General features: G+C 43.2%; 1 protein-coding gene across 2 annotated transcripts in view; it reads right to left on the reverse strand.

Moving 5' to 3' along the window:
• ANKRD46 (ankyrin repeat domain 46) overlaps positions 1–16,723 on the reverse strand; it is a 131,765-nt gene extending 115,042 nt beyond the window's left edge. The window contains exon 1 of one of the 2 annotated variants that reach the window (XM_086966059.1): positions 16,335–16,723. The gene's annotated coding sequence lies outside the window, so the exon portion shown is untranslated. The remainder of the gene's footprint in view (positions 1–16,334) is intronic. The other variant, XM_086966058.1, reaches the window with a different exon arrangement.
• Between the last annotated feature and the right edge of the window lie 3,191 nt (positions 16,724–19,914).

Below are 19,914 nucleotides of genomic sequence, written 5' to 3' on the forward strand. Positions count from 1 at the left end.
CCTGCAATTATACATTTTGGAAACTCACTTGTAAACCCTCACTGTCTGACAGGTGACGAGCGCCGCTTTCTCTTCCTCCCATTCAAGGTGTTTGTAATTATCGTTCCTCCTCCCACATTGACTTCGTTGTCGTTGGCATGTGTATATTAAACCAGTGCTCGGGGTTTTCCTTTTTTGCATTTTTACGTCACACGTCTAAATTCCTTTTATCATTTCTCTTATTGTGCTATTTCATATGGTATATGTCCTGCCTGGATGTTACAGTTACAAGTTAGTTAAGTAACGGCTGTTTTAAGGTGCGTGTTTCAATGCCAAGATAATGATGCAAAGTGTTTTGAGGCCACTTTCTCATTTAAATTGTGAGAAAATAGTCCTAACATGTGTGTACAGTAGGGAGAGTCAGAGTGTATCAGCAGAGTGGGGGAGGAGCAGGGCATGGTGACTTGGTGGGCTCGTTTTCTGCTCTGAAAGAGTCCTTGGTGTGCTGAGGATTGTGTCAGTGAGCACTTGGACCCGACTGACATAAATCAGTATGACAGGGCACACTTAAGTTCCAGTGCTCGCCAGGTATCCTCAGCAGAACCAAGGCCAACATGTTTGAGAGACAAAATTAAACGTTCTGTTTAACCCTATGATTTTTGGCCCTGGCAAGCTATAGCATTTTGCTCATCTTGCACAAACATAAAAAGAAAATGGATGCTGTCAGGACCCTGGATCAGGGCAACAGTGCAGAGATAAAAGCAACAAAAACCGTCATTGTTTTGGTCTCATTCTACGTTAGTCTTTATGGCATTGATAACACAATATGGCTGTACCAGACTTTAGTTAATGAGATCAATGCTGTTGTGTCGGATATTCGTGTCTTCTTTACCACGTGTTATGGTGCTTTATTTCCTTTCATTCTCAGTACAGCAAACTAGAAGGTGGGAATGTCAAAACATCACAGATTGACGAACATACTATTGCTTTTGGTGTGTTGTCAGAGAAAGCCAAATTTTTCAGCAGGACTCTACACATTAGTGTTGTTCTTAAGAAATACCATGACAGCCTGGGGTTGTACTTCTTATGCTTTTATGTTATGTAGACATCTGGGCCCATACTCGATCAGGTGCACTGGCTCAGCGCGCAGCCGAGTAGCTGCATTTTTGCGTCTAAGGCATCTAAAGTTCATACATGCAACTCAGAAACATTCCAGATTGTATATATGGGTTAGGAAAGCAAAGGAGAACACATAATGGCAAAGGAGGGTGAAAGGAAGGAGTGGACATGGAAGGATATGCTACAGTGAGAATTGAGAGGTCGGTGGGCAGGCAAGAGAGCAAAAAGTAAAGCAAGGAATATGTATAATAAAGAGAGAACGTATACTGTAAGGACAACTAAACACATGGCCCCGTGGCCGCTTCAAACCTGTAAGAATGATTCCGGTCCTTACTTGGGCGCTGTGATATTCATTTCACTATCAATGTATGTCAGATGGCACACATTAACTATGCAGGCCTCTTGGCGCTACTGAGTAAATGGAACCATGTACAATAAGGCGATCATTTTAGTTTGCTTAGTGGGCAGTGGGTTGAGACACAGAAAACTGCCTGACAATGGTTGTATCAACACAGAGTTAGTGGTTATTAAAAGTGGCTTCAGGAAAGGCCTGAACCAGAGAATAATTCAATACGGTGGAAACCAGTGAATTAAGTATAACGACCAGACGCAGAGTGAACAAAACTGCAGTCGAGTGAGTTTATATTGAGCAAATACAGGCCCAAATGCTCGCAAAATACAGGGGACAACGCTGGACACGCAGATGAGCATCCTGAAACTTGCGCCGGGTTACCCCTAGGGAAACAGTGGAAAGGGTGCAGACTGGAAGGCAAACCCGCTGATGGCACATGAGGTCCATGCGGTAAGTGGTGAGGGGGTGACACCATGAGTTACCCGCACCGGGTGACACCAACCCTAGTGACGCCACTGCTATTTACCGTTAACTCTGTCCACCGTTTGCTGATTACTTTTGTTTGAAAGTGCATCCATTTCTTCACTCGTGAATCATCCGAGTATTCTTTGACGAAACGCTCAGAATGATGTCTGCATAACCTTCTCATCATGAACTTCCAACACATCAGAGATGCTTCTCACGTCGTTTGTCATCACGCTAGAGAGAATCTTCACGTTCTCTGTCATCACGTTATTCACGCACTGGCGGCCACCTTTGGTTCATGTTTCCAACATTTACATGACGATTTTCTAAGCTGTTGATCGGAAGGATTTCAAGTTTCTTTGGATGTCAATTTCATCGGTGCTATTCTTCCGTGATTAGCACACGCTTTGAACTGGAGATTGGATGCTTATTTTTCAACTGTGACTTTTTAACTTCTATACAGTTTCTAACATTTATCTAGTCGTTTTCTTATGTTACTTATATTTCATTTTATTATGCACTAGTACATAAAATCTTTCTGTTTTAACTATTTACATAATGGCTTCTTCTTCCTCTAACAATGTAATGCAGCCTCCACCTTTCTTACAAAACCCAGGTAAGCCTATCATGCCTTGGCACAAATGGTACAGGATTTTTGATAATTATTTATAGGCAATAGATGCTTCTAAATAATCTGCTTCTAGAAAAAAAACACTTTTATTTAATCACTTAGGTAGTGCTTGTCAAGATGTAATTGATAATTTACATGTAGTTCCAGCGCCATCTGGTGACAAATCGTGGAATGTCTTTGCTGAAGCTTTAGCCAGACTTGGCAAGAATTACGTTGATGAACCATCTGTCATGGTTGAAAGGCATGTATTTTTTAAGCGCAAACAAACACAAGATGAATCAATTGAAGATTACTTGGCTGTTTTGTGCGTTTTGGCAGCTAAATGTCAATTTGCTTCATATTTGGACACAGCCTTATGAGATCAATTAGTTTTCAATTGTTTCAATAAAAAAATACAGGAACGCATTTTAACATGCAAAAATCCTTAACTTGATGAAGTAATGGATATTGCAAGAAGCATTGAACGATCTGTTATCTCATCAAAAATGTTAACACAAGATTCCTCTAGCAGATCCGCCAACAGCTTAGATGCGGCACAATGCCTTATAATATTAAAGGTAATGAACCTTTTGTAAATGTGGTCTCTACTAAATTTAAACCAAACTCTAATGTAGAAAAAAAGGATCTTGTTACAGATGTGGTTCTAAATATCACATGGGTAATAATTTAAATTGTCAAGCTCAAAAAAGGAGATGCAATATATGCAAAACAATTGGTCATTTCAATACTGTTTGTAGATCAGCGAAACACAAGAAGAAAGTCAATTCTATTGATGTTGAAGGGGATGAACTGTGTCAGGTTATGAGTAATGCATTATCTACTATTCAAATTAACACCTTACATGGAGATGCTAAAAGATATAAAGATCCTTTATGCAACGTATCAATAGGACCAATTGATATAAATGTTATGGCAGATTCAGAGTCTCCAATTACGATATTAGATGTTAAAACGTTGAACAACTTCTGGTCTAAAGTTATGCTTAACCCATTGATGTGAACCTCAAAGCATTTGGTGAATTTGATATCATCATGTGTGGTTATTTTCTCAGATTCTATCAATTTTAAAGGGAGAGAAATGTTTACTAAAGTTTACGTGGCTGTTAATGGTCGTGATATTTTAGGCTGGCAAGATCAAGTGAATTTAGGAATTATTTTGAAACCTGGACATCCAGAACCTGTTGTTTTAGGCGACTTACCAAATTTATCAGTTGTACAGGATTCTGTTCTAGGTAATGAAAATCCAGTTTTAGCAATTTTATTCACCAAATATGCTAGTGTATTTTCTGATAAGGTAGGATTGGTTAAAGGTTTCCAACACAACATTAAAGTTAAAAAAAATGCAATTCCTGTGATTCAAAAATGCAGACCCCTTCCTTTGTCAGCTAGACAGACCCTCCAGCATTTCGCGATTTCACGAAAAAATCGCGAAATCAGCTGGGTAGCGTGATGGCCGCGATATTTGCTATTTCGGCCGCAAAAAAAGGTCTCCTGGCAGGTGTAAAAAAAATGGTGGCTTTTTATTGGCTGTACGCAAACACGTCACTACGTGTCTCCGTACAGCCTTAAAACAGAATAGCAGCTGGGGCTCATATCTCATGCATTTAGGGACCATAACGCTCACTGACTTGGCTAGGCCCCCTCAGAAGAGCGCATGCTGTGTGAAACAGTCATTAAAGAGACAGAGTGCGCCCGTACTCAGTATCCCCTGGATGATGGCAGAGCTCGGCAAAGGACAGTTTTCAATTGTTAATATTTACACCGACAGAAACCACACCGACAGACGAACTAAGGACGGCTTGACAGAGCGGCCAGCATTGCACGGGGTTCGAACTACAGGTCTCCTGAGGCGAGATTCAAAGACTGGCCCCTTCTGTTCATAATAATATTCACTGTTTGTACACAATAAGGATCGTATTGAATATTGCATTTCTTGAAAGGGGTGAAGCGGTTTACTTGGGAATACTCGAGGGGAGAAACTGGACAGAGATGCGGATGTGTCCCAGTAAAACACATTTAACTTGTAAAATGTAAGGGGCAGTATGCAAGCAAGTTGTGAGAATAAGACGTAGAATTAAAATGTAAATTATTTTAAACGAAGACTAAAAAAACACAGTTGATATACACTTGAAAGGCCCCTGCCTCCCCAGCAGCACCAGAAGTGATGTCATGAGGTCCAGGGAAACTGCAGAGGGGAGGCCTTCACCGCAGTGAAGAGAAATCGAGAGACCACTGTTGAGGAAGTATTTCGGGTAGGGTGGAATCTTCTTTCAGGTTCATCACAGGATCATTTTGTGACTAAATAATTAAATTTTCTCAATAAATTGAATAAGTCCCGTGCCTTGCCTGCTCCCCTTGTTAAACTGAAACACATGGTAAATTGCAGTTTTGCTGTTTCACAGCACTGTGAGAAACATTTTGCTATCACCAGAGTTCATTAGACTCACCTTATTTAATTGAAAACGAAGGAAATCAGTTCAGCTGGAGTGTCTAGACTTGAACCTCCAAGTTGAAAACATAGCTTTAAAGCAAGAACTTAACCTGCTGAGCTTTCTTGGTTGGTAACATGGTCTCCTTCGAGCGCACCAGATGTGGTCAGTGCCCTGGAAGCATGGCACTGGGTGAGGGTATGGCACTGGAAGGTCGGCAACAGGCGAGGGTTCATATCCCGGGTAGGTGCCAGGTGAGGGGCACAGACCTGTAATCAGAGCCCATGCTGTGCCGTGTAGGCACGAGGCGGGAACTTCAAAGGACAGGTGTTCTCTGTTTTTAAGACATTAGAGACAACATGGCAGCTGCTCTGTCAGGTGCCTCACATCAGTTGCACTGGCATGGGGTGCCTGCCATCCCACATAGGTATGACTGTCACCTGGCCTGTGGTTTACCCACCTGCCCATCATTTCTTTTTCAAGACGGGTAAAACAAAATAGAGAAATTAAGGGAAATCAGGTATTTTCTTTCTCCCTTGAAATATAAATTGAAACAACAAATATAAGAGGGAATCACTCTAAAAGTATTTTAGAACAATAGGGAAACACCTAGGGCCAGATGTAGGTAGCCAATTACCGGTTGATAACGGCCGATTGCGGCCGTTACCGACCGGTATTTGGCTTTTGAGATGTAGGGGGCATCTGATTTACAGAATCGGTAAATTTACTGATTCGGTAAATACACAGAATCGGTAAAATACCGAAACGGAAATTTACAGATTCTGAAAATCAATATGTAGGTGGCACTTCACAGAATGCCACAGGCCCTTTAGGAGTCAGTATTTACCACCCAATCCTATTGGGTGGTAAAATACCGATTTCAGGTGTACATGCACATCTGTGCATGTACACCTATGCCATGTGACACACAGACATGCCCTTAGGGCATGTATGTGTGCCACATGGCACACAAGCCTGCACTTGGCGTGCTACAGGGTGTCAAAGTGACACCCTGTTCCCCCTGCCAGGATTCGGTATTTACCGATTCGGTATTTCCCTTTGATTCCTATGGGCTTCAAAGCCCATAGGAATCAATTGGAAATACCGATTTGGTATTAACCGAATCGGTAAATACCGAATCTTACAGATTTGGTAATTGTGTTTTAAAAATTACCTACATCTGCCTCCTTCTAATTTACCGATTCATATATACCGAATCGGTAAATTCGGTATTTATGAGTCGGTAAATTAGATTTACCTACATCTGGGCCCTAGTGTTTTATTTTTTTGTCTCGCCTACAGACAGCTTTAGCGAGACCCCCCCCCCCGCGACCCCCCCCCCCAGCATTTTGCGATTCACGAAAAAATAGCGAAATCAGCTGGGTTGAACAATAACCGCAATATGTACTATTTCGGTTGCAAAATAGGTCTCCAGGCACGAGGTTAGGATTGAAGCTGTGCTTCCGTAGAGCTGCAGAACTTTAAACAGGCCTATTTCCAAGTGGAATACTCTGCTAAAACAATTTCCATTGATTTAAGGCTGAAAATGAATGATTATGAGTAAAATAAAGTGCTGCAAAAATGCCGCTAAATTTCCATATTTGTGCCGCTAAATTTCCATATTTGTGCCGCTAAATTTGCAAATACATGCCGCAATATCCTAGGGGGTCAGGCTAGAGAGGATTTAAAGAAGATGCTTCATGGCTTATGTGTACAAGACATTATAAGACCTGTAGAATCATCTGAGTGGGTTTCTGCTAGTGTTGTCGCCCATAAAAGTTCTGGCGAGATTCGTCTGTGTGCGGACTTAAGAGCACTTAATTGCAATATCGTGGTGGACTGCCACCCCCTACCCAGAATTCAAGAAATGTTGGCTAATCTTGGTGGTAGCTGGTATTTCACCACGATAGACTTAAGATCTGCATATCATCAGATTCCTCTCTCAAAAGAATCCCAGCCATTAACCACATTTGTTACTCCTTTTGGAGTTTATATGTATAAACGCTTACACTTCGGATTGGCATCCGCGGCTAGTGTTTTCCAACGCTTGATGGACCAATTATTTTCACATATAGATGGTATCCAAGCATTCCAAGATGATATCTTAATTCACACAGCCACATTAGAATCACACTAAAGCCTACTTGACACAGTGTTACAAAAATTAGAGGCTGTAGGCATGACTGTTAACAGGAACAGATGCAAATGTATTACTCAAGAAGTGGCATAATATTTCTGTTTGTGACATAAAACCTAAATTATCATTAATCAAGGCAATCAAGGATGCACCCAGACCTCAAGATAAAGATGTTTTAAGAGCATTTTTAGGACTTAGCGCATATTATGCTCGCTTTGTTCAAAGTTACGCTATAATTGTGCAACCTCTCAGAAACCTGTTTAAAAAAATGCCAAATACATATGGTCTGAAGTAACTCAACAGTCATTTGATTCAGTCAAAAAGTTAATTCTAGAGGCCCCAGCTATCAGAGCTTTTACTCATGGTCAGAGTAGTGTTGTGACAGTTGATGCTAGCTCTAAAGGATTAGGTGCAGTATTGAGTCAAATAATCAATGGTCAAGAGTATACGGCACCATTCGCCTCCAGAACTTTAAGTGCAGCAGAGGCTAATTATAGCACAATCGAAAGGGAGGCTTTGGCATGCTGTTGGGCCGTTGAAAAATTCAGGATGTACATTTGGGGTTCTAGGTTCCAACTTTTTACAGATCACAAACCTTTAATATATATGCTTGGGGACACTTGCTCCAACAAAGCTTCCTCCAGATTGGTCAGACTTTTGGCTAGGCTGCAAGAATTTAACTTCGATATTAAATACATCCCAGGCGGTAAGAACTTCAGGGCAGACTGTTTGTCACGTATTCCTTTGGAAGATGTAGATGTTGATTGTCCTATTAAGAACAAAGACTGGGATGTTGTTTTCACCATCAATGATTTGACACAGTTTAGTAAGCTATCTGAGGAAGAATGGATTGCTTGTGATCAGGGTGATCTTTGTCTTAGAAAGGTGAAGAAGTTTTTAGTTCAGGTTTGGCCTTGCGATAGGAGCTTGTCTATGCAAGATAGATGTTATTCGCAAGTTGCTGCAGAATTGTCTATCGTTAATGACGTGCTAGTTCGAGAAGACAAAGTAGTACCACCTGAAGGTTATAGATGTAAAATTATTTCTCTTGCCCAAGAAGGACATTTAGGAATTTCTAGTACCGTTCGTAAAATAAAAGAAATGTATTGGTGGGCAGGCATCGATAGTCAGGTTAAAGCTTTTGTGGATAAGTGTCCCGAATGTTTGGGTTCTGATAAGCATTGGCATACTTCCACTACTTCTTTATGTCCAGTTGAATGGCCAAAAGGTCCGAGGCAAAAGTTAGGATTAGATTTTTCTGGTCCTTTTAATCTTCTTGGAAGTGATAATAGACTTTTAATTGTAATCACTGAATATTTTTCAAAATGGCTGTATTTCTCATTTGTGAGGAATTCTGATTCTAGATCTGTCATTACGTTTTTACAACGTTTGTTTTTAATTGAAGGTCTCTCATCCGAAATTGTGACCGATAATAGTACTCATTTTGTATCCAATGAGTTTGAAAATTTTATAAATGAGGTCTCGGTTAAACACATTTTGGTACCTTTGTACAGTCCTGTCTCAAATGGTCTTGTGGAAAGAGCTAACAGGCTATTAAAAGAAGGGGTGCAAACAGCTATGGCTAATAATCTTGATCAATCAATCAATCATAGACATTTAAAGAGCGCACTACTTACCCGGAGGGTCTCAAGGCGCTTGGGGGGGGAAAGGGGAGGGGGGGGGGGGGGAGTGCTGCTACTGCTCGAATAGCCAGGTCTTGAGCTTCTTCCTGAAGGAGAGGTGGTCTTGGGTCAGGCGCAGGTCGGGAGGGAGGGAGTTCCAGGTCTTGGCGGCCAGGTAGGAGAAGGACCTTCCTCCTGTTGTCGTTCTTCGGATGCGGGGGACGGCGGCGAGGGCGTGGCTGGCTGATCGGAGGTGTCGTTTGGGAGCGTAGAAGTTGATGCGGTTGTTGAGGTAGCTAGGGCCTTGATCGTGTAGGGCTTTGTGTGCGTGGGTGAGGAGGCGGAAGGTGATTCTTTTGTTGACCGGGAGCCAATGCAGGTCTCTCAGATGTCCGGAGATGTGGCTGTGTTGTGGGATGTCGAGGATGAGTCTGGCTGAGGCGTTCTGGATCCGCTGGAGTCTCTTCTGGAGCTTGGCGGTGGTTCCGGCGTAGAGGGCGTTGCCGTAGTCCAGTCGGCTGGTGACGAGGGCCTGGGTGACCGTCTTCCTGGTCTCGATGGGGATCCACCTGAAGATCTTCCGTAGCATGCGCAGGATGTTGAAGCATGACGAGGAGACGGCGTTGACTTGTCTGGTCATGGTGAGGGAGGAGACCAAGATGAAGCCCAGATTGCGTGCGTGGTCTGTCGGTTTGGGTGCGCTGCCCAGGGCGGGGGGCCACCAGGAGTCGTCCCAGGCGGAGGGCGAGGATCCCAGGATGAGGACTTCCGTCTTGTCTGAGTTCAGTTTCAGGCGGCTGGTCGTCATCCACTCGGCTACGTCTTTCATCCCTTCGTGAAGGTTGGCTCTGGCGGCGGCGGGGTCGTTGGTCAGGGAGAGGATCAGCTGGGTGTCGTCAGCGTAGGAGATGATGTTGAGGTTGTGTTGGCGTGCGATGGCCGCGAGGGGGCTCATGTAGACGTTCAAGAGGGTGGGGCTCAGCGAGGATCCTTGAGGGACGCCGCAGATGACTTCGGTGGCCTCTGACTTGTACGGTGGTAGACGGACTCTCTGTGTTCTTCCGTTGAGGAAGGAGATGATCCATTCCAGTGCCTTCTCCTGGATTCCGACGTTGCTGAGGCGCTGCACTAGGGTGCGGTGGCAGACAGTGTCGAATGCCGCGGAGAGGTCTAGGAGGATGAGGGCCGCTGTTTCTCCGTTGTCCATCAGGGCTCGGATGTCATCGGTGGCAGCGATGAGGGCAGTCTCGGTGCATTGGTTGGCTCGGAAGCCAGACTGTGAGGGGTCGAGGGATCCATTCGTCTCGAGGAAGGCGGCCAGCTGTTTGTTGACGGTCTTCTCGATGACTTTGGCTGGGAACGGGAGGAGCGAGATGGGGCGGTAATTCTTGAGTTCGGTGGTGTCCGCTGTAGGTTTCTTTAGCAGGGCGCGGAGTTCGGCGTGCTTCCAGCTCTCAGGGAAGGTGGCGGTGTCGAAGGAGGTGTTGATGATGTCCCGCAGGTGGGGTGCGATGACAGCGTCGGCCTTGTTGAAGACGTGGTGAGGGCAGGGGTCGGTCGGAGATCCGGAGTGGATGGAGTTAATCATGCGGATGGTGTCTTCGGTGCTGATCGGAGTCCAGGCGCTGAGGGTGGTGGTGGGGGGCGGTGGTTCGGTTGTGGCGTGCGTCGGTTGAGTGCTGAAGCTGTTGTGTATGTCCGCGATCTTGTTGTGGAAGTAGGAGGCGAGGGAATTGCAGAGGTCTTGCGATGGGGTGATGTCATTGTTTCCGGCGTTGGTGTTGGAGAGCTCTTTGACGATGTTGAAGAGTTCCTTGCAATTGTGTGCGTTGTTGTCCAGCCGGTCCTTGAATGCAGTTTTCTTGGTGGCGCGGATCAGTTGGTGGTGCTTCCAGGTGGCAAGCTTGAGGGCGGTCATGTTGTCCGGTGTTGGTTCCCTTCTCCAGGCTTTCTCGAGGGCTCGGCAGTTCTTCTTGGAGCTCTTGAGTTCGTCGGTGAACAATGGGGCCTTCTTGCTGCCGGGTCTGCTGGGCGGGGTCCTCAGTGGGGCGAGTTCATCCGCGCAGTTGTTGATCCACTTCGTGAGGTTGTCGGCGGCCTGGCTGGGGTTCGCTGAGCTGGCAGGGGGGTGCTGGCTCAGGGAAGCGGCGAGCTGGTCGGCTGTGATCTTGTTCCAGCTTCTTCGAGCAACCGGTTGCTGGTGGTGGTGGATCGTCGTTCTTTGGAAGGTGAAGTGGACGCAGCTGTGGTCCGTCCAGTGGAGTCCAGTGGCGTGGCTTGATGTATACAACTATGCAAGTGAAAAGGTGTGGAGTTATAATACTACACCCCATTCGACCACAGATGTTTCTCCATATGTCTTGCTACGTGGTAGAAAACCTGTTTCTCAGTTTAGTCCATCATGGTTGAGAAACAAATTGGGTAATACCAATTCTAATACTATTGATTTGCATAAAATTAGAGAACATGTAGAAGAAAAACAAAGAATGTATAAGGAGAAATATGACAAAAGAAAACATGTTAAAATTACTTATTTATCTCCTGGTGACTGGGTTCTTATAAGGAAACCCATTAAAGTTTGTAAAGGGCAATCTAGATTTTCTGAACCGGCAAGAATTGTAAAATTATCTAAAATGACAGTGATGTTACAGAATAGAGGGTGGTGGAATCGAAATGCTGTAATAAAACTTACAGAGGAACAAGCAAAGATAATCTGTAAAAGAATCAAAACTCAAACTGATTCTGATTGGTTTGATGTTGGTGAACTTGTTCATAATCATGACAATTTTGGTGACACCATTTATACCCCTCATTCTTTAGGAAATAGGGGGGAAGGTGATAATGTTTCTTCTTCTCTTGTTGCTTCAGGTTATGTGGAAAATATTCCAAGTAATGTCAAAGGATCTGGAGATAACTTTCAAGTCAGGTGCAGTTCTCGCATCAGACCTTCACCTTTTCGCTCTGATGATTTTGTTTATTATTAATGTGTTTTTTTCATTATTTAGTTTATTTTTTGTTTTTATAGGAAGGGGGTTGTGTAGAGAGTGGTTTCAGGTTTGCTTATGTTGTACACATTTAAAAGAATGTAATGATGTCAGTATTCTTAAATCTAGAATGTTGGGTGTGCATTATTCATATTGTATCATCTACTTCACTGGACCTGTCGTGGGTTACTTGTAAGGAAATAAAGCTTCCCATCTTAAACTACCAACTTTGTGGATTCAATCTCAGTTTTAATTGGAGAAGTACTTCCTACAGAGACTTCGAAAAAAATCGGGGGAATATATTTCACCCAATGACTTATATTGAAGTAACCCTGAAGTCTCCCACCTGACTTGGGTCTGTAGGCATCTATAGTTAGTAAAGGCGTGACTTCAACTATTTCAATTGTTTATTGGAACTGACATTTACTGGTACAGTTTGTTCATTAGCAAGAACAATGTGAGAGGCCTAGATTCTGAGTCTGGCATCTGGGTAGTGTTTCTTGAATGGATGACGGGGATACTGAACACATTAGTTTATTCACTGGAGTCGACCTTGGACACCTTTTCCTAGTTAACCCCTTCCATGCTCGTGCCGGAACCATTCCGTCATGAATCACGGTTGGGCTGTGCTGATGACGGAATTGTTCTGTCACGACCACGCCTGCGATTGGAATGTCCAGCACAGGGCTGGAATTCCTGTAGCACGGAAGCGGTTAAGGTTCTCTTCTACATGCCAAACAGTTATATAGTGTATATTTGTATATTGGGACTTCTTGCTGAAGCCTGGGACCTGCAGTGTCACAAAGAAGATGAAGCTTGTCATAGGTCAAAGAAGACTTGCTTGATTACCAGTGGCATGAGAAAGAATTCCCTCATTGCATGGGTTCTCCTTTGTGGCATATTATTCATATACCATGATTTCTATCTTATAAAGTGTTCCTCAGGTAACATCTGTTTTCTAGAAGGTTTACACCATCTGTCACCCATGGCTTGTCACAGAATCAAGAAATGCAGTCGGGATTCATGGCTCCATGGCACTGAGGATGGTCACTGAACACCTTCACGGTGGCTGCAATTGCATCGGACAACTGAATCACTATTGCTGGTTCAAGGATATGGGATGGCGCCATGATTGGTTTCTAAGCCATGTATTGTGCGGCCACAGATTGTTAGGGCTATGATCTCCTGTACAGGTAGCTGAATGTTGTGTCTTAGTCTTGTGTGAAAACAGATAGGAGGACCCCACTCTAAATCATAGAGGACGGTGGGGAAAGCAATTTTAAGAAAAAACAGACGTCCGGAGTCGGTGGACAGTGAGGATGGTGTCTTATTTTAGTGTTGGACAGATGGGCATCACAATTATAGACTATAATAATTGTCAATAAACGAAGGGCATGAATTCCATGGAAAAGGCAAAAAGTACACACTTATATAATTGTTTATCCCTATGGGGAAAATTGCGTATTTATAGTTTGTAGAGTCGACACGGGAAAATGACAGATTCTTAAGAAGTTGATTCAGTTATCTTCAACCAATATTGTGCATCTAATTATAACACTACGACAAGTATTAAAAAAGTTTTTTGATTAAAAGCATATCACCACATGTGTTTGGTAACAGTATATAAATTTTATTACACTTTATCCATTTACAAAATATCTTAAAAAACACTTTAAAAACATTTAGCAATAAACATGATCATCACAATGTCTTGGATAAAATATCAATGTGAACACAGAATCAAAAGGTCGACGCGGCGTTTCGGCTTTCTCTAGTACACCTTCATCAGGACTGATTCTAGACAATTAAAATAATAAAACACAAAGTTACCAAACAGATAATAGTGGGTGCTACATTATTCATCTGTCTGTTGTTGCATTTGGTCTTCCCCGATTTAAATTACTCTACTATTATCTTGATCTACACACATTTTTATTTATTACACTGCACATTTACAGAAAATGTGCAGTGTAATAAATAAAAATGTGTGTAGATCAAGATAATAGTAGAGTAATTTAAATCGGGAAGACGAAATGCAACAACAGACAGATGAATAATGTAGCACCCACTATTATCTGTTTGGTAACTTTGTGTTTTATTATTTTAATTGTGTAGAATCAGTCCTGATGAAGGTGTACTAGAGAAAGCCGAAACGCAGCGTCGACCTTTTGATTCTGTGTTCACATTGATATTTTATCCAAGAAATTGTGATGATCATGTTTATTGCTAAATGTTTTTAAAGTGTTTAAGATATTTTGTAAATGGATAAAGTGTAATAAAATTTATATACTGTTACCAAACACTTGTGGTAATATGCTTTTAATCAAAAAACTTTTTTAATACTTGTCGTAGTGTTATAATTAGATGCACAATATTGGTTGAAGATAACTGAATCAACTTCTTAAGAATCTGTCATTTTCCCGTGTCGACTCTACAAACTATAAATACGCAATTTTCCCCATGGGGATAAACAATTATATAAGTGTGTACTTTTTGCCTTTTCCATGGAATTCATGCCCTTCGTTTATTGACAATTATTATAGTCTATAATTGTGATGCCCATCTGTCCAACACTAAAATAAGACACCATCCTCACTGTCCACCGACTCCGGACGTCTGTTTTTTCTTAAAAGTGTCTTAGTCTTGTGTCTCTCCCTTTATAGAATGCCTATGTGTCATGAGAGTTAGAAAATAGTGTTTAGAGCATAGAGCGGATATGAACTAGCTGTTGGTGTTGAACTTCCTTGTGACAAGTAGCAGTTGTGAGTTTAGAACAAATCACCCTTTTCAGACACCTATGAGAGTTTGGACTACTTGGTACAGAGGTCGCAAGTGTTGTCAGAGTGGCATAGTCAGGCATGAAAAGCATCTGAAGGCTTGTCCTTCTGCTGATGGTACTCCGACGGGTTGAACCACCTAAAGTCATTATTGACACGAGCCAGAAGTATGTTATTGGCACTGTGACGGCCTCCAAATAATCTGAAGTATCAGACAGGAGCTCTAGGAATGAACATCTTATAAACATCTTCTGAATACATTTCTACTCCTCATGTGTTTTTCCTATTTTTCTAACTATACTGCTCAACAGTGGTCTAACAATTTATGAACCACGAACAAAGACACAATTGGCAACACAGCACTGGCTCAGACAGACCTTGCAGCTTCTCCTTTGTCAGCCATGTCGGTAACTGGAAACAACCATACTTTTATTACAATATGGCTTATATGAGTTTACAAATTATAACATGCTAATATCTCCAACAATGTTCACATGGCTGCATTGAAAGTGGCCTCTGACAACTGTCAGCTTGGTTAGACATGTCTTCCATTCATCCCTTTGTGTTCTATAAGTTGGCAACCTGGAAATGCAAAGTGCCAACTTGAATAGTCTGCATATCATGAAGCCCAACTGGAAATACTAGCGCCCAGCACAAAGAGGCTATCCTGTAATTCAGAGATACAATTATTCCGGACAAAACTGTGTTGCGTGCCCAAATCACCCTTCCCAATGTTTTGGGTACGCCTCGGAGTTTTACTGACGATTCATTAGTTAACACTTAATTTTATTTGAGAAATTATATTTTTAAAAGGGATATATGTATCTGAAGAAAACTAGAACAAACTGAAATTGCAAGGGTGTTGATAAATGTTTCGTAACTAGTAAAGTTCTCATCTCGGCCTGTCAAAGTTCAAACCACGGTCTTCTGACACTGCAATCGCAGTCCGCAGTGAGTTTTCCACTGAAAAGCACGAATGTCATATTTTGGACAGTCATAAAAGGAAACACATGTTTTTAAACTTTAAATGCGCACAACATAGAATTAGCCTACAAAAAAAAATCACATTTGCACCACTACATCAAATATACGCGAATTAAGTGATTTTTTATTTTTATTTTGCAGTACAGCACTCTTTGTGTCAAAAGATGTGAAGCATGCCCTTGTAAAAAAAAAAACATCACGCGATACTTCCGTTTCTAGCAATCAAGTGGCAATATGCCATCTATGTAGGCTAGGGTGACCAGGCGTCCCCGTTTTGCCAGGACGGTCCCTGTTTTTAACCAGCTGTCCCAGCAAATTTTAAGAAATTTAGGTCATGTCCCCGTTTTTGGAGAAGGTCGACTGAAAACTGTGGAAGGTGTTTTTTATGTTTTACAAAGCAGGTATAGTTAGCAGTTGTTTCAAGAAAGCAATTTAATTAACAGGCAAGCTACTGGGCTTAAAAATTGCATTTTATGTATGTTCTTACTGCCTGTTCTGTAATTCTCTGCTGAGGAGCACTCTAATCGCTTGAAGTAAAATTGTAGTCCTTCTTCTATTTTTGTTAAATGTCCCTGTTTTTGGCTTTAAAATTCTGGTCACCCTAATGTAGGCAAGCGCGTTAACGTCTCGCATAGTAGTAAGCTCTATAAATATTACATTACAATAGAAAAATACACTCGTTAAAAAAAATAAAAAACGTTAAAAAGTGTCTCTCCGTCATGCAGCATAAGGCTGACTGACCGAATAGAAAAAAATGCCATGTTGCAGATTGCAGGAACCCAGCAGAGCGGCTACCGGAGAACCAAAACAAAGCGGAGAAAAATACGCCATGGCCGCCATGCCACCCCCGCCTCACCTTTAACTCCGCAGTCCGGCAGGCTCCAGTCCCTCCGCATCCATATCCGAGCAGGGGAGCGACGCTGGGAAACGGCGATCGGATAAGACAATTTTGTTTACTGTGGGTCCGATGCACGGAAGACTAGGGGCCCGCTTTTAATTTTCAGCCACTGCCGTTGACTCTTCCTCTGCAGTATGAGGGAGGGCGTGCGCCATCTATAGGGCAAAACAGGGGAGGCTCGCACAGGCCTGGCAGGCTGCCTCAGAAGTGGAAAAGGAAAATAAAACGGGCTAAGCTTTGTTACCCCCGGGGTACTGCGTGAAGATTGTCGCCTCGGGGGTACTTTGGCTTTGCCTCCGGGTTACTCGATGATGGCTTGGATGTTTTTTTTGATGATTCCAAATGCATACATGTCAACATTTCAGAAGAGCAAAGAGGGAGATTTATGAAAAAAATCGGGAGAATGGGGCCTTGAATCGGGTTACTGGTATGTATGGGCTTTGGAAGCGTGCTGCTGCAGGATTGGACATTTGAAACACAAATGCACGTTTTTTCTTACCTTTTAGAAGCATGGAGCATAATGGCAGGCAGAGAGGGTGATGCAAGTGTTGTGCACTGGCCTGGCAGGTTGCTAGCAGTGCATGCCCCCCCCCCCCCCCCGTGTGACAGCCCGTGCTAAAACAACTTCCTGTGCACACACACAGCCCCCCCTCCCAAGTACTTCGCAGGTCTTTAAAAGGCCATTCCCTCGTTAATGACGCTTTGTTGGTTTTTCACCCCTTCGAGAGCCCCTGCATCGCCACTCTTTGTTGGAAGAATTAGCACTTAACATAATACCAAGCCCTGTCAGCTGAAACCCCGAGGAATCGGGTTTTTGCTTGCAGGAATCGGGAGGCGGGAGACTAGCCTTCAAATCGGTAGCCTCACGCCTGAATCGGGAGAGTTGGCATGTCTGCAAATGCCTTGCCCACAAATGTCTCACCCTTCGTTTTGAGAGCTCTGTGCCTGTGTTGTGTGAGACGAAAACCGCCTTACGTCTCCCTGCGTGACTAATACTACGGAATCTAATAACAAGCATTGGCATAGCCAATAGGTCTGGATTGTGGGACCTTATAACCGTTTAGTTATAGTTGTTTAGTTGTTAGTTATTTAGTGACTATAAAGTAAGTGGGGCACCAGATAAAAAAGTCTGAAAATTGAGGTCACATGCTGAAACATTGAGAGCTTATTGGCAATATCATCAATAGTTGGAGCCCAAACATAAACATTTTATAGAAGCATTGTATTCCTGATCAATGCACAGTATATACACATAGACTTGCCTTAAACTGCACTATAGTTGTTACAGGTCAGTAATGAATTCATTTCTCAATTACCAGTTTGAATAGATCTCTAACGGTAAGTGCACAATTTGTGGTAAACTTCCTGAAAGGGAATGTATTTTGTGGAACAAAGCATATACAACAGTGGCATTCAATAATCTCCAAATGATTGCATTAGCTGGTACATGTGTCGGTAGCTCAATCTTTAGGGCCTGGTCTCTATTCCGAGGTAGGCGCACCCCTGCATGATGCCAAACGGCTGATCACTAAGAAATGGAATTACTGCTCGAACTGAGATCCCAGTGTTATCGGTGGACGATGGATTTGGGCCCAGAGCTCTGTCCTGGGATGAATGTATGACATTGTTCTGCATTCTGTCCATCAACTGTTGTTTAGGTCTCGGCTAGCGTGGCTGCGCACATGCGCAGCTCGCTTAGTGAGATTTTATGTTTTTGAGGACTTTCAGTAAAGCGCTTGAAGCCCGCCCCTCTTTCCCATTGGCCGGCGCCACAGTTTATGCTAAACGGTGGCCAGCCATTGGAAATGAGCTCTTTATGACGTGCACTTTAGGCTGTTTCAGCCGGCCCATTTGGACGGGCTCGTCTGCCTTCCTCCCGTCACAAAAGGTTTCTTATCTTTATGGGGCCATGTGTTTCAAACACATGGCCCCATAAAGACAAGCTCCGTCGCGACCGCTGTTTGATTGTTGCTACGTTTGGCTTTGCCACTGCTTGTTTGTCTCAACATCTGCACACAGTAAGCCTAAAACATTGCTGGTGTTTGTATTAAACTTCCTACCTTATGTTCCAATTGGCTAGACTCATCTATAAAACATTGCTGGTGTTTGTATTAAACTTCCTACCTTATGTTCCACTTCGCTAATACCACAGAGATTAAAAACTATTTTGTGCTTGAATCTAAGGACACTCTACCACAGTGAACTGTGCATGAATGTCTGTCGGCGAGAGCTTAAATAGATTGTTTCTGACTTTAGTGTGAACTGCAGCAGACTGTGCCTGTATTCCATGGGGATGACTGCCATGAATCCTGCCATTTTGCATAATGGAGAGAATTTGCAATAGAATGTGCTTGCCTTACAGAGTGAAGTTCCCCAGACTGCTCCTGCATTGCATAGGGTGGAGGCACCGCAGTTTGAGCCGAGTGAATTTCAGAGAGACAATTATCTGCAGATCAGGCAGTTAAATGCCACCGATTATCTGAGATGGGGCTGTCACAGGTTGTACCTGCATTCCATACAGAAGGATTCATGAAATTGGGCCTTGAGTTCAGAAATAACTGCTATATATCGTATGAATATCCCATTGGGTTACCTGTGATATGTACTGTACCTGCATTTCAGAAACAGCTGTCATGTGCTGTACCTGCACCTTGTTTAGTGGCTGTATACGATGTATTCATTTCAGCAGGGGAACTGCTGTAGATTGGAAGTGTTTCGGAGAGAAGCTTGCAGTACTGTGCACGCACAGCAGAAGAGCCTGAAATATTTTGTGTTTATTTTAGTAAATCTGTAATAGAATGTTCATGTAGTTCATTTTAAAAATGCCATTGGTGGTGTCTGCATTTCTAAGAGGACGGCCGTGTAGATGCTGCCTGCCATTGTAAGAAAACATGAGTAGATTGTACTAGCATTTTAAAGAGAATCACAGAACTACAATAGTTTATGCTTGTATTTCGGACAAATCACTGTAATGATCTGCGATTGCACTTTAGAGAGAGAGAGAGAGAGCTCTAATCGATTGCGCCTGCATTTTTGAGACGTGCAATAAACCATGCTTGCATTTTAGAGGGAGAAACTGCAACACTGTATACTTCCCAGAAGGCACTGTCAAAACTACTGCCTGCATATTAGAGGGTGCATTGCCTGAAATTGACTTTCAACATTGGAGAGGAAAGCGCAAGAGTGTGCCTGCATTCCAAAAAGAGGACTTTAATAGATGGTGCATGTTGTTGACTAAGAAGAGTGCTGTAGGCGATGTCAGCATGTCCGAAGGGACGGCCAGATAGAGCGCATGTGAAAGATGCCCTCGTTGGAATTGTTCTCGTATTTCAAGAGCGCCTGACAGCTGCGCCATTATTGGCCCCGCAGGGGGAGAGGCGCGAGCTGTCTCCCCCTGCGGTTTTCGCGCACATGGAACAGTCCAGGCGCGAGATAGGAAGGTAGCGTCAGGGCAGTTTTACCGCGCGTAGGATGTGAGGAGATTAGGTGTAGGTTAAGGCGCAGGTAGGATAGAGTCGGCGAGGTCGCTCCTCAAGCG

Source organism: Lissotriton vulgaris, chromosome 4_1 (assembly GCF_964263255.1).
Source record: "Lissotriton vulgaris chromosome 4_1, aLisVul1.2, whole genome shotgun sequence".
NCBI lineage: Eukaryota > Metazoa > Chordata > Amphibia > Caudata > Salamandridae > Lissotriton > Lissotriton vulgaris.